Genomic DNA, 12,300 nt, shown 5'->3' with positions numbered 1-12,300 from the left:
ATAATATGATTCTGTAGGTGGAATTCTTGCCTCCTAAGCCTCTGAATCACCTCCTCTTGCCTGGGCTCCCCCATCAACTCACCTGAAAGAGAATCTTGTAAGAGGCAATTCCAGGAATGAATTTTTGTGCCCAATTGAAGAAAAAGAACATAAAGTGAAAAAACAGACTTATGTACACATGTGGGTGCTTATTTAGACTGACAGAGAAATTATAAAAATTGTCGATAAAAATCTGAAAAACACCACCATTATCACAAAATCCAAACACATGACACTTTTATTAGGTACCCACCCAACATACATCCAGAAAATATCTTTCTGGTTTTTTTTGGTAACCTGCATACGCTTTGATTGCTTTCTTATATGGCAACCATTTTGATCATTTCATGTTCTCTAGAAATAACTGAATGTTAATTTACTCCTTCCTCTAGCATGGTTGATTGAATTTTTTTTGGTTGGTGTTCATAAAACATGCAATCTCACATACAGATGTATCTTCTGTTTGCAGTACTACTACAGAACACTGCCTTACAAACGTAGAAATTCTGATAAATTCTATTTCACACTATTAACAAAAAATATGTAAAGTATGTTTACAATTTTATATGCTATATATATTCCTACAAAAAACGGGAGATTAGAGAAACATGCCTGAGGTTCCGCCGCCAGCAGACTGCTGAGCTGGGACTCCATTCCTGACAGCTGGAATCCATTTCTGCTCACATTTCCACCCCACGCCACACTACGCCTTCCAGCCTAGTACCCACACCTCTGACACCTCCATCAGCTGCGAAGAGGAAGGGGAAGGGAGGAAGGAAAACTCGCACGTGCTGAACATTCGCTGTGTCTGTCACTTCCCTCATCTCCTTTACTCAAAGAAAGTCTGAAAGGTCAGTGTCATTTCCCCCAATTTACCAATGAGGAAACTGATACGGAGAAGTTCCAGGTTACAGCACTAAAGAGAAGCAACTGTGTGCGTCCGAATTTCATGTTCTGTCCACAGTACGAATCCGACGCCTCAAAAACGGTAAGAGAAAAGGGAGAGTGTCTGGGGTAAAAATGTAAACTTGGACTTCTAATTTATTTCACTTTTTAAATAAACATGCCTGTTGGCTCCCTGTCCTTTCCTGGGTTGTAAATGGATCAAGGAAAGTAGGAAAGTAGTTAGCACTGGCCACACTAAACACGCCTTCAAGATGGTTAACCTCATGCAGACCTGCAAGGGGCTCCTGGGCCCTTGACAAACCCGTGCTGGTGAGGAAGGGAAAGAAAGCACTGGAAATACACAGCTGCTATTTTAGTATTCACAGCATATATGCATTTTTCCTTCACCACTGCAACGTTGAGTGCCACACCCAAATTGCACTTTCAAATCCCTCAAAATCATCTGGCCACTTACTTGCCCATGATTTGATACCTCTGTCCACAATACAGGTATCCCCCACTTTTTAAAAGATTGCTTTATGCCACTTCACTTTTACGAAAGACCTACATTGGTACCTGTTTCCGCTAATGAAAAAAAAAATCCGAAGAGGATTTTCACTTTCAAGAAAAAAGGCGAAAAGCAAAATTGGTGTTCAGCTTTGGTTTTGCAAGTGAGCTGAGCCCATATAGCAGCAGCACGCAGCCTGAGCAGTGAGAGTGGCGCCACCAAGCTTCTTCCCCGGGAACTGCACCCAGCATCTCGGCAGCAAGCCTCCATAGCTTTGAACGGTGTCTGTATCTTGTGATTTATCTCGATTTATTTTGTGCATCTGTTAGCAAGATGCGTCCTAAGGTAGTTGCTTCGTCACTTTACGCCATTTAGGCTTATGAAAGATCTCCTAGGAACCCTCTACTTTAAGAGAGCGGGGAACCTGCACTAATGAAATCAAGCATCTCCTTGTGATTACTTTCTTGTTTTATGTGGGGGATTTTGGGTTTGGGTGCAATTTATTAGACTGGGGGAAAGAACAGCCTTCTTGTTTTATATTTTTTTTATTGTGATAAAATATATATAACATAAAATCTACTATTTTAATAATTTTGAAGTATACACTTCAGTGGCATCAAGTACTTTCACACTGTTGCACAAATACCATCAGCAACCATCTCCAAAACTTGTCCGTCTTTCCAAACTGAAACTCCGTAATCATTAAGCAATAATTACCCATTCCCCACTCCCTCAGCCCCGGGCAGCCACTGCTCTTTCTGTTTCTATGCGCTTGACTACTGTAAGTAGGATCACACAGTATTTGTCCTTTTGTGTCTGGCTTAGTTCAACTAACTAAGGTTCATCTATGAACCTTATGAACTAAGGTTCATAGATGAACCTTTCAAGGTTCATCTATGTTATAGCATGTGTCAACACTTCATTTCCTTTTAAGGCTGAATAATATTCCACTCCACGTATATCCCACATTTTGTTTATCCATTCATCTGTCAATGGACATCTGAGTTGTGTTCACCTTTTGGCTCTTGGGAATAATGCTGCTAGGAATGTGGCTGTACAAATATCTGTTCTGTAATTTTTAAGATGATGAAGTGAGCACTGTTATTACTGTTACTTTGAAAATCGACATGGGTGACCCCAAGGGCTACATTCCTAGCAGCTGAGCCTGAGGCAAGCACAGGGAGAGGAACCTCTGAGATTCTGCCACAGTCACTGCTTATCAGAAGCAGAGCCTCAGGTAAGAGACTCCCCAGCATTGCTCAGGGTTATCCCACCACTGTCATCATGCCCCAGGCTGAGGGAGGAGAGTCGTAATGCTCCCTAGCATATCACATCTTACGGTACATGCATTCATCCCAGGGTCCAAGTGAGTTACCTGCAAATGCAGGGAGGGTCAGACTCAGCTTCCCTGGAGTCCTCAATTCACTGATGAAAGAAGGAAGGGAGGGAGGAAAGGAGACTTCTTCCATGAGCGTTAAGTGGAGAGTCATTTTAGGGCAACCACAGAAAGTAAGATCAGAGGTCATGTAGGTTTGGGAGCCAATAGGACATTTTAAAAACAGCTAGACCTGCATGTATAAGTGTTCTTTTTAATTAAGGTAGTGTACACTTCTTACTGTGTTACTGATAAATTACTCTAAGTTTTAGGACAAATAGCTACTATAACACTAATCAAAATCTACAAATATAATTATATGCAGATATGTTTATTATGTTTTTTATTGGAGTATAATTGCTTTACAATGTCATGTTAGTTTCTGCTGTAGAGTGAAGTGAACCAGCTATATGTATACATATCTCCCCTCCCTCTTGGACCTCCCTCCCCCCATCTCCCATCCCACCCATCTAGGTCATCACAGAGCACCTAGCTGAGCTCCCTGTGCTATACCACAGGTTCCCACCAGCTATCTATTTTACACATGGTAGTGTATTTACGTCAAACCTTATCTCCCAATTCATCCCACCCTCCCCTTCCCCCGTTGTGTCCACAAGTCCCTTCTCTACGTCTGCTTCTCTGTTCCTGCCCTGCAAATAGGTTCATCTGAACCATTTTTCTATATTACACATATATGCGTTAATATACAATATTTGTTTTTCTCTTTCTGACTTACTTCACTCTGTATAACAGACTCTAGGTCCATCCACATCTCTACAAATGACCCAATTTCGTTTCTTTTTATGGCTGAGTAGTATTCCATTGTATATATGTACCACATCTTCTTTATCCATTCATCTGTCGATGGACATTTAGGTTGTTTCCATGACCTGGCTATTGTAAACAGTGCTGCAATGAACACTGGGGTGCATGTGTCTTTTTAAATTATGGTTTTCTCTGGGTATATGCCCAGTAGTGGGATTGCTGAGCCTGAGGGAAGAGCAGGGAGGGGTACCTCTGAGGTTCTGCCACAGTCACTGCTTGTCAGAGGCAGAGCCTCAGGTAAGAGAGGAACCTCCATACTGTTCTCCATAGTGGTTTTATCAATTTACATTCCCACAAACTGTGTAAGAGGGTTCCCTTTTCTCCACACCCTCTCCAGCATTTATTGTTTATTGTTTGTAGATATTTTGATAATGGCCATTCTGACAGGTGTGAGGTGATACCTCATTGTAGTTTTGATTTGCATTTCTCTAATAATTAGTGACACTGAGCATCTTTTCATGTGCCTCTTGGCCATTTATATGTCTGCTTTGGAGAAATGTCTATTTAGGGCCTTCCGCTCATTATTTGATTGGGTTGTTTTTTTGATATTGAGCTGCATGAGCTGTTTGTATATTTTGGAGATTTATCCTTTGTCCACTGCTTTGTTTGCAAATACTTTATCCCATTCTGAGGGTTGTCTTCTCATCTTGTTTATGGTTTCCTTTGCTGTGCAAAAGCTTTTAAGTTTCATTAGGTCCCATTTATTTTTGTTTTAATTTTCATTACTCTAGGAGGTGGGTCAAAAAACATCTTGCCGAGGGACTTCCCTGGTGGCGCAGTGGTTAAGAATCTGCCTGCCAACACAGGGGACACAGGTTTGAGCCCTGGTCCGGGAAGATCCCACATGCCGCAGAGCAACTAAGCCCGTGCGCCACAACTACTAAGCCTGCACTCTACAGCCCACGAGCCACAACTACTGAGCCTGCACACCTAGAGCCCGTGCTCTGAAACGAGAAGCCACCTCAATGAGAAGCCCACGCACCGCAACAAACAGTAGCCCCTGCTTACTGCAAGTAGAGAAAAAGCCTGTGCGCAGCAACAAAGACCCAATGCAGCTAAAAATTAATTTTTTAATTTTTTAAAAAAAGATCTTGCTGTGACATATGTCAAAGAATGTTCTTCCCATGTTTTCCTCTAAGACTTTTATGGTGTCCGGTCTTACATTTAGGTCTTCAATCCATTTTGATTTTATTTCTGTGTATGGTGTTAAAGTGTTCTAACTTCATTCTTTCACATGTAAGCTGTCCAGTTTTCCCATCACCACTTATTGAAGAGGCTGTCTTTTCTCCACTGTATATTCTTGCCTCCTTTGTCATAGATTAGGTGATCATAGGTGCATGAGTTTATCTCTGGGCTTTCTATCCTGTACCACTGATCTATATTTCTGTTTTTGTGCCCGTACTATACTGTCTTGATCACTGTAGCTTTGTAGTATAGTTTGAAGTCAGGAAGCCTGATTATTTCAGCTCTGTTTTTCTTTCTCAAGATTGCTTTGGCTATTCGGGGTCTTTTGTGTTTCCATACAAATTGTAAAATGTTTTGTTCTAATTCTGTGAAAAATGCCATTGGTAATTTGATAAGGATTGCATTGAATCTGTAGATTACTTTGGGTAGTATAGTCATTTTCACAATATTGATTCTTCCAATCCAAGAGCTTGGTATATCTCTCCATCTGTTTGTGTCATCTCTGATTTCTTTCATCAGTGTTTTATAGTCTTCTGTGTAAAGGTCTTTTGCCTCCTTAGGTAGGTTTATTCCTAGGTATTTTATGCTTTATGTTGTAATGGTAAATGGGATTGTTTCACTAATTTCTCTTTCTGATCTTTCATTATTAGTGAATAGAAATGCAAGAGATTTCTGTGTATTAATTTTGTATGCTGCAACTTTAGCAAATTCACTGATTAGCTCTAGTAGCTTTCTGGTGGCATCTTTAGGATTTTCTATGTATAGTATCATGTCATCTGCAAACAGTGACAATTTTACTTCTTCTTTTCCAATTTGGATTCCTTTTATTTCTTTTTCTTCTCTGATTGCTGTGGCTAGGACTTGCAAAACTACGTCAAATAATAGGGGCGTGAATGGGGCTTCCCTGGTGGCGCAGTGGTTGAGAGCCCACCTGCTGACGCAGGGGACATGGGTTCGTGCCCCAGTCTGGGAAGATCCCATGTGCCGCAGAGCGGCTGGTCCCGTGAGCCATGGCCGCTGAGCCTGTGGGTCCGGAGCCTGTGCTCCGCAACAGGAGGCCACAACAGTGAGAGGCCCGTGTACCACAAAAAAAAAAAAAAAAATAGTGGCATGAGTGGACATCCTTGTGTTTTTCCTGATAAGGGCTGTATTATGTTGAAGTAGGTTCCCTCTATGCCTACTTTCTGGAGAGTTTTTATCATAAATGGGTGTTGAATTTTGTCAAAAGCTTTTTCTGCATCTATTGAGATGACCATATGGTCTTTATTCTCCAATGTGTTAATATGGTGTATCACACTGATTGACTGATTTGCATATATTGAAGAATCCTTGCATCCTTGGGATAAATCCCACTTGATCATGGTGTATGATCCTTTTAATGTGTGTTGGATTCTGTTTGCTAGAATTTTGTTGAGGAGTTTTGCATCTATGTTCATCAGTGATATTGGTCTGTAGTTTTTTTTGTGATATCTTTGTCTGGTTTTGGTATCAGGGTGACGCTGGCCTCGTAGAACAAGTTTGGGAGTGTTCCTCCCTCTGTAATTTTTTGGAAGAGTTTGAGAAGGAGAGGTGTTAGAGCTTCTCTAAATGTTTGATAGAATTCATCTCGGAAGCTATCTGGTCCTGGACTTTTGTTTGTTGGAAGATGTTTAATTACAGTTTCAATTTCATTACTTGTGATTGGTCTGTTTATATTTTCTAATTCTTCTTGGTTCAGTCTTCGAAAGTTGTACGTTTCTAAGAATTTGTCCATTTCTTCCAGGTTGTCCATTTTATTGGCATATAGTTGCTTGTGGTAGTCTCTTATGATCCTTTGTATCTCTGTGGTGTCAGTTGTAATTTCTCCTTTTTCAGATTTCTAATTTTATTGATTTGAGTCCTCTCCCTTTTTTTTGATGAGTCTGGCTAAAGGTTTATCAATTTTATCTTCTCAAAAAACCAGCTTTTAGTTTTATTGATCTTTGCTATTGTTTTTTCATTTCTATTTCATTTATTTCTGCTCTGATCTTTATGATTTCTTTCCTTCTACAAAATTTGGGTTTTCTTTGTCCTTCTTTCTCTAGTTGCTTTAGATGTAAGGTTAGATTGTTTATTTGAGATTTTTCTTGCTTCTTGAGGTGAGACTGAATTGCTATAAACTTCCCTCTTAGAACTGCTTTTGCTGCGTCCATAGGTTTTGGTTCATCGTGTTTTCATTGTCATTCGTTTCTAGGTATTTTTTTATTTCCTCTTTGATTTCTTCAGTGATCTCTTGGTTATTTAGCAGTGTGCTGTTTAGCCTCTATGTGTTTGTGTTTCTTACAGTTTTTTTCCTGTAACTGATTTGTAATCTCATAGCATTGTGGTTGGAAAAGATGCCTGATACGATTTCAGTTTTCTTAAATTTTCCAAGGCTTGATTTGTGACCCAAGATGTGACCTATCCTGGAGAATGCTCCATGTGCACTTGAGAAGAAAGTGTATTCTGCCGCTTTCCAGTGGAATGTCCTATAAATATCGATTAAATCTCTCTGGTCTATTGTGTCATTTAAAGCTTGTGTTTCCTTATTTATTTTCTGTCTGGATTATCTGTCCATTGGTGTTAAGTGGGGTGTTAAAGTCCCCCACTATTATTGTGTTACTGTCAATTTCCCCTTTCATGGCTGTTAGCATTTGCCTTATGTACTGAGGTGCTCTTATGTTGGGTGTATAAATATTTACAGTTGTTATATCTTCTTCTTGGATTGATCCCTTGATCATTATGTAGTGTCCTTCTTTGCCTCTTGTAACAGTATTTATTTTAAAGTCTATTTTATCAGACATGAGTACTGCTACTCCAGCTTTCTTCTGATTTCCATTTGCATGGAATATCATTTTCCATCCCCTCACTTTGAGTCGGTATGTGTCCCTAGGTCTGAAGTGGGTCTCTTGTAGACAGCACATATACGGATCTTGCTTTAGTATCCATTCAGCCAGTCTGTGTCTTTTGGTTGGAGCATTTAGTCCATTTACATTCAAGGTAATTATTCATATGTATGTTCCTATTACCATTTTCTTAATTGTTTTGGGTTTGTTTTTGTGGGTCTTTTTCTTCTCTGTGTTTCCCACCTAAAGAAGTTCCTTTGCTGCATTTGCTGTAAAGCTGATTTGGTGGTTTTGAATTCTCTTAGCTTTTGCTTGTCTGTAAAACTTTTGATGTCTCCATCGAATCTGAATGAGATCTTTGCTGGGTACAGTAGTCTTGGTTGTAGGTGTTGCTCTTTCATCACTGTAAGTATATCATGCCACTCCCTCTGGCCTGCAGAGCTTCCACTGAAAAATCAGCTGATAACCTTACGTGGATTCCCTTGTATGTTATTTTTTGCTTTTCCCTTGCCACTTTTAATGTTTTTTCAATTTATTTTTTGTTAGTCTAATATGTGTCTTGATGTGCTTCTCCTAGGGTTTATCCTGTATAGGACTCTGCACTTCCTGGACTTGGGTGGCTATTTCCCTTCCCATGTTAGGGAAGTTTTCAACTATAATCTCTTCAAATATATTTTCAGACCCTTTCTCTTTTTCTTCTTCTTCTGTGACCCCTATAATTCAAATGTTGGTGCATTTAATGTTGTCCCAGAAGTCTCTGAAACTGCCCTTAATTCTTTTCATTCTTTTTTTCTTTATTCTGCTCCTTGGTAGTTATTTCCACCATCTGTCTTCCAGCTCACTTATCCGCCTCAGTTATTCTGCTATTGATTCCTTCTAGAGTACTTTTCATTTCAGTTATTGTGTTGTTCATCGTTGTGCTTTAGTTCTTCTAGGTCTTTGTTAAACATTTCTTGTATTTTCTCGATGCATGCCTCCATTCTATTTCCAAGATTTTGGTTCATCTTTACTATCATTGCTCTGAATTCTTTTTCGGGTAGGTTACTTATTTCCTATTCATTTACTTGGTTTTGTAGGTTTTTATCTTGCTCCTTTGTCTGTAACATATATTTCTGCCATCTCATTTTTTTTGATGGGTGTGGCTGCATTCCTGTCTTACTGATTGTTTGGCCTGAGGCATCCAGACCTGGATTTTGCAGGCAGTGGGTAGAGCTGGGTCTTGGTGCTGAGATGAGGACCTCCAGGAGGCCTCAGTCTGATGAATATTCCCTGGGGTCTGAGGTTGTGTTAGTCCAACAGTTTGGACTTGACACTTCCACCACAGGAGCTCAGGCCCAACACCGGGCCTGGGATCCAAGATCCTGCAAGACGCATCGGGAGAAAAAGGTGGGAGAAAAATATTCAGAAAAATAAAAAAATTTTTAGAAAAAACAAAAATATAAATGAAACAACAACAAGGTAAAACAGAACCACAAGAGCAAAAAAAAAAAAAAAAAAAAGCCAGAAAGGGCCTTGCTTGTGGCGGGGCAGGGCTTAGGCAGGGGGCAGGGCCTAGGTTCAGGAAAAGGCCCTGGGGGTGTGGGGACGGGGCTTAGGCTCGCTGCGGCCAGAGGGGGCCTTGGAGTGCAGAGGTTTTGGTCCAGGACCCCAGCAGGCTCGCCAGGGGCCAAGCAGGTGAGGGCAACGCTGGCCACATTCCCTTCTAATCCTTTGATCCCCCGAGGGTCTCTCCCCATTCCTGTTGATCCTGTTGCTGTGAATGGGCTCCTCCGGGCGTGGGAACCCCTCCCCTCTCCCAGCCGCCCCTGAGGGGTGCTGGTCCCGTCCCACCTCCACTTCTCCTCCCCTCTCCCTCCCCCCATGTCCCACCCAGTGACTCGGGGGTTCCTCCCATCCCCTTAGGTCTCCAAGGTCCCCCACCGGTGCTTGGTAGGCGTCCTAGCTGTGAGGAGACGCGAACTCCACATCCTACTGCTCCACCATCTTGACGCTGCCCCATCTTTATTATTTTTAAAGATAGGTGTTATGCATGAGTGCATTGCTGGCTCCATATCTAGTTCACATTTTAAGCTTCATTAATTAATGCATTTATTATTTCTTAGGCATCTGCTTATGATCAGTTTGGTACTACTGATCACCCACCTAGGAAGCTGTAAGAAATATTTATGTCTTTTCCATTTTTATTGAACATTCTAAAACTATTTGGTTCCCATCACCATGGGGAACTGAACAAAGCATTTTTTTTTATTGTATCCAAATGCGTATAAACCATAAAGATGAAAAAATATTTCCCAATGAAGCTTATCTTACCCTATCGACTTTTTTTTCTCAATTACAGTTTTGGTATTTCATATGAACAATAATTCGTTTTTCATTTTTTTAATGTTTTTTTCTGCAAGTCTAGTTAATATTGGGATTATCGTATACTTAAAATAAGCATCTCAAATAAATATCATAGCAGATGTCTGCTCTGCTTATCGCACTCTCCAGGGTAAGGTTCTGCTGAGATCAGTTACAATCTAAAAGCAAAAAAAAAAAAAAAAAAAAAGGCCCTTTCACTGGTAGAGTCCTTTTGCTATATAAATGAAGTCAAAACCTCATAGTATCACATGACAGAGAGAACAAATAGAGAGAGAGAGAGAAGGGGAGGCTAGATTAGAATTGTTCCCGTCTTCCTCACCAGAGCTCACTTATGACTAGTCAGCAACGCCTGGGAGTTTGCTTCTTAATCCTGGAGAAAACAAACAAGGCTTAACTGAGCAAACTCCCCTTACAGGGTGCTAATTTTATTGAGCTTCAGCATAATAAATGTGGACCCCGGCGGGGAAGCCTGGACTGTTCCAAGGAGGCAGGTGAGGAGGGAGCTGGAGAGTGGGAGTGTCTGCATCCTGTGATGTCCTGAGGGCCAGCTCCAGTCCGTCCTGGTGTCAGCACGCAGGGTGGCCAGGGCCTGGGCAACCTGAGTTCACTCCAACCATTTTGTCCACCAGTACTGTGAGTGCCACCAGGAAAAGACGTAAAAATAAGCATCACAGTCATTCTGGGGCAAAATCAATGTGTCATAGCACCTCCTTTGTCTTTCAGCATTTCTTTAGAAATGTGGGCAGCAACCACAGATACTGAATTTTTTTGTTTGTTTGTTTGTTTTGGGGGGTTTTTTGCGGTACACGGGCCTCTCACTGTTGCGGCCTCTCCCGTTGCAGAGCACAGGCTCCAGACGCGCAGGGTCAGCGGCCATGGCTCACGGGCCCAGCCGCTCCGCGGCACGTGGGATCTTCCCGGACCGGGGCATGAACCCGTGTCCCCTGCATCGGCAGGCGGACTCACAACCACTGCGCCACCAGGGAAGCCCGACACTGCATTTTTTACAAATAAAACATGTGGCAACCCCACGTCAAGCAAGTCTATCAACACCATTTTTCCAACAGCATTTGCTCACTTTGGGTCTCTGTGTCACATTCTGGTAATCCTCTCAATATTTCAAGCTTTTTCAGTACTGTTATATTTGTTTTGGTGATCTATGATTCTGTGATCTTTGATCTCACCATCCTAATTGTTTTGGAGGCACCATGAACTGCATCCACATAAGACTGCAAACCTAACTGATAAATGTGTCTTCTGACTGCTCCACCGACCAGCTGTTCCTTGTCTCTCTACCTCTCCTCAGGCCTCCCTATTCCCTGAAACACAACAACATGAAATCAGGCCAATTAATAACCCTACAGTGACCTCTAAGTGTCCAACTGAATGGAAGTCACACGTCTCTCACTTTAAATCAAAAGTTAGAAATGACGAAGCTTAGTGAGGAAGGCATGTCGAAAGCCAAGATAGGCTGAAAGCTGGGCCTCTTGCACCAAACAGTTAGCCACGTTGTGAACGCAAAGGAAAAGTTCTTGAAGGAAATTAAAAGTGCTACTCCTGTGAATGATAAGAAATCAAAACAGCCTTGGGCTTCCCTGGCGGCACAGTGGTTGAGAATCTGCCTGCTAATAAAGGGGACACGGGTTCAAGCCCTGGTCTGGGAGGATCCCACACGCCGCAGAGCGACTAGGCCCGTGAGCCACAACTACTGAGCCTGTGCGTCTGGAGCCTGTGCTCCACAACAAGAGAGGCCGCGATAGTGAGAGGCCCGCACACCGCGATGAAGTGTGGCCCCCGCTTGCCACAACTAGAGAAAGCCCTCATACAGAAACGAAGACCCAACACAGCAAAAATAAATTAATTAATAAACTCCTACCCCCAACATCTTCTTAAAAAAAAAAAAAAAGTAATAGTCTCCCCAGCTGTAAACCAGGGACAATAGCACCTACCTCATAAAGTCACTGCACTCGATAAAAAATATCAGCCTTCTACTGGTGTTTGAAAAAGCACACCTTCATTTAAAAACAAAACAAACAAACAAAAAAAAAACAGCCTTATTGCTGATATGGAGAAATTTTTAATGGTCCAGACAGAATATCAAACCAGCCACGACATTCCCTTAAACCAAAGCCTAAACCAGAGTAAGGTCCTAACTCTCTTCAATTCTGTGAAGGCTGAGAGAGGTGAGGAAGCTGCAGAAGAAAAGCTTCCTCTGAAGCTAGCAGAGGTTGGTTCATGAAGTTTAAGGAAAGAAGCTACTTCCATAACATAAAAGTGCC

Source organism: Monodon monoceros, unplaced genomic scaffold, assembly GCF_005190385.1.
Source record: "Monodon monoceros isolate NGI ecotype Baffin Bay Population unplaced genomic scaffold, NGI_Narwhal_1 Super_Scaffold_10, whole genome shotgun sequence".
Taxonomy (NCBI): Eukaryota; Metazoa; Chordata; class Mammalia; order Artiodactyla; family Monodontidae; genus Monodon; species Monodon monoceros.
The sequence above is the reverse complement of the archived record's forward strand: the minus strand, read 5'-3'. Positions refer to the sequence as shown.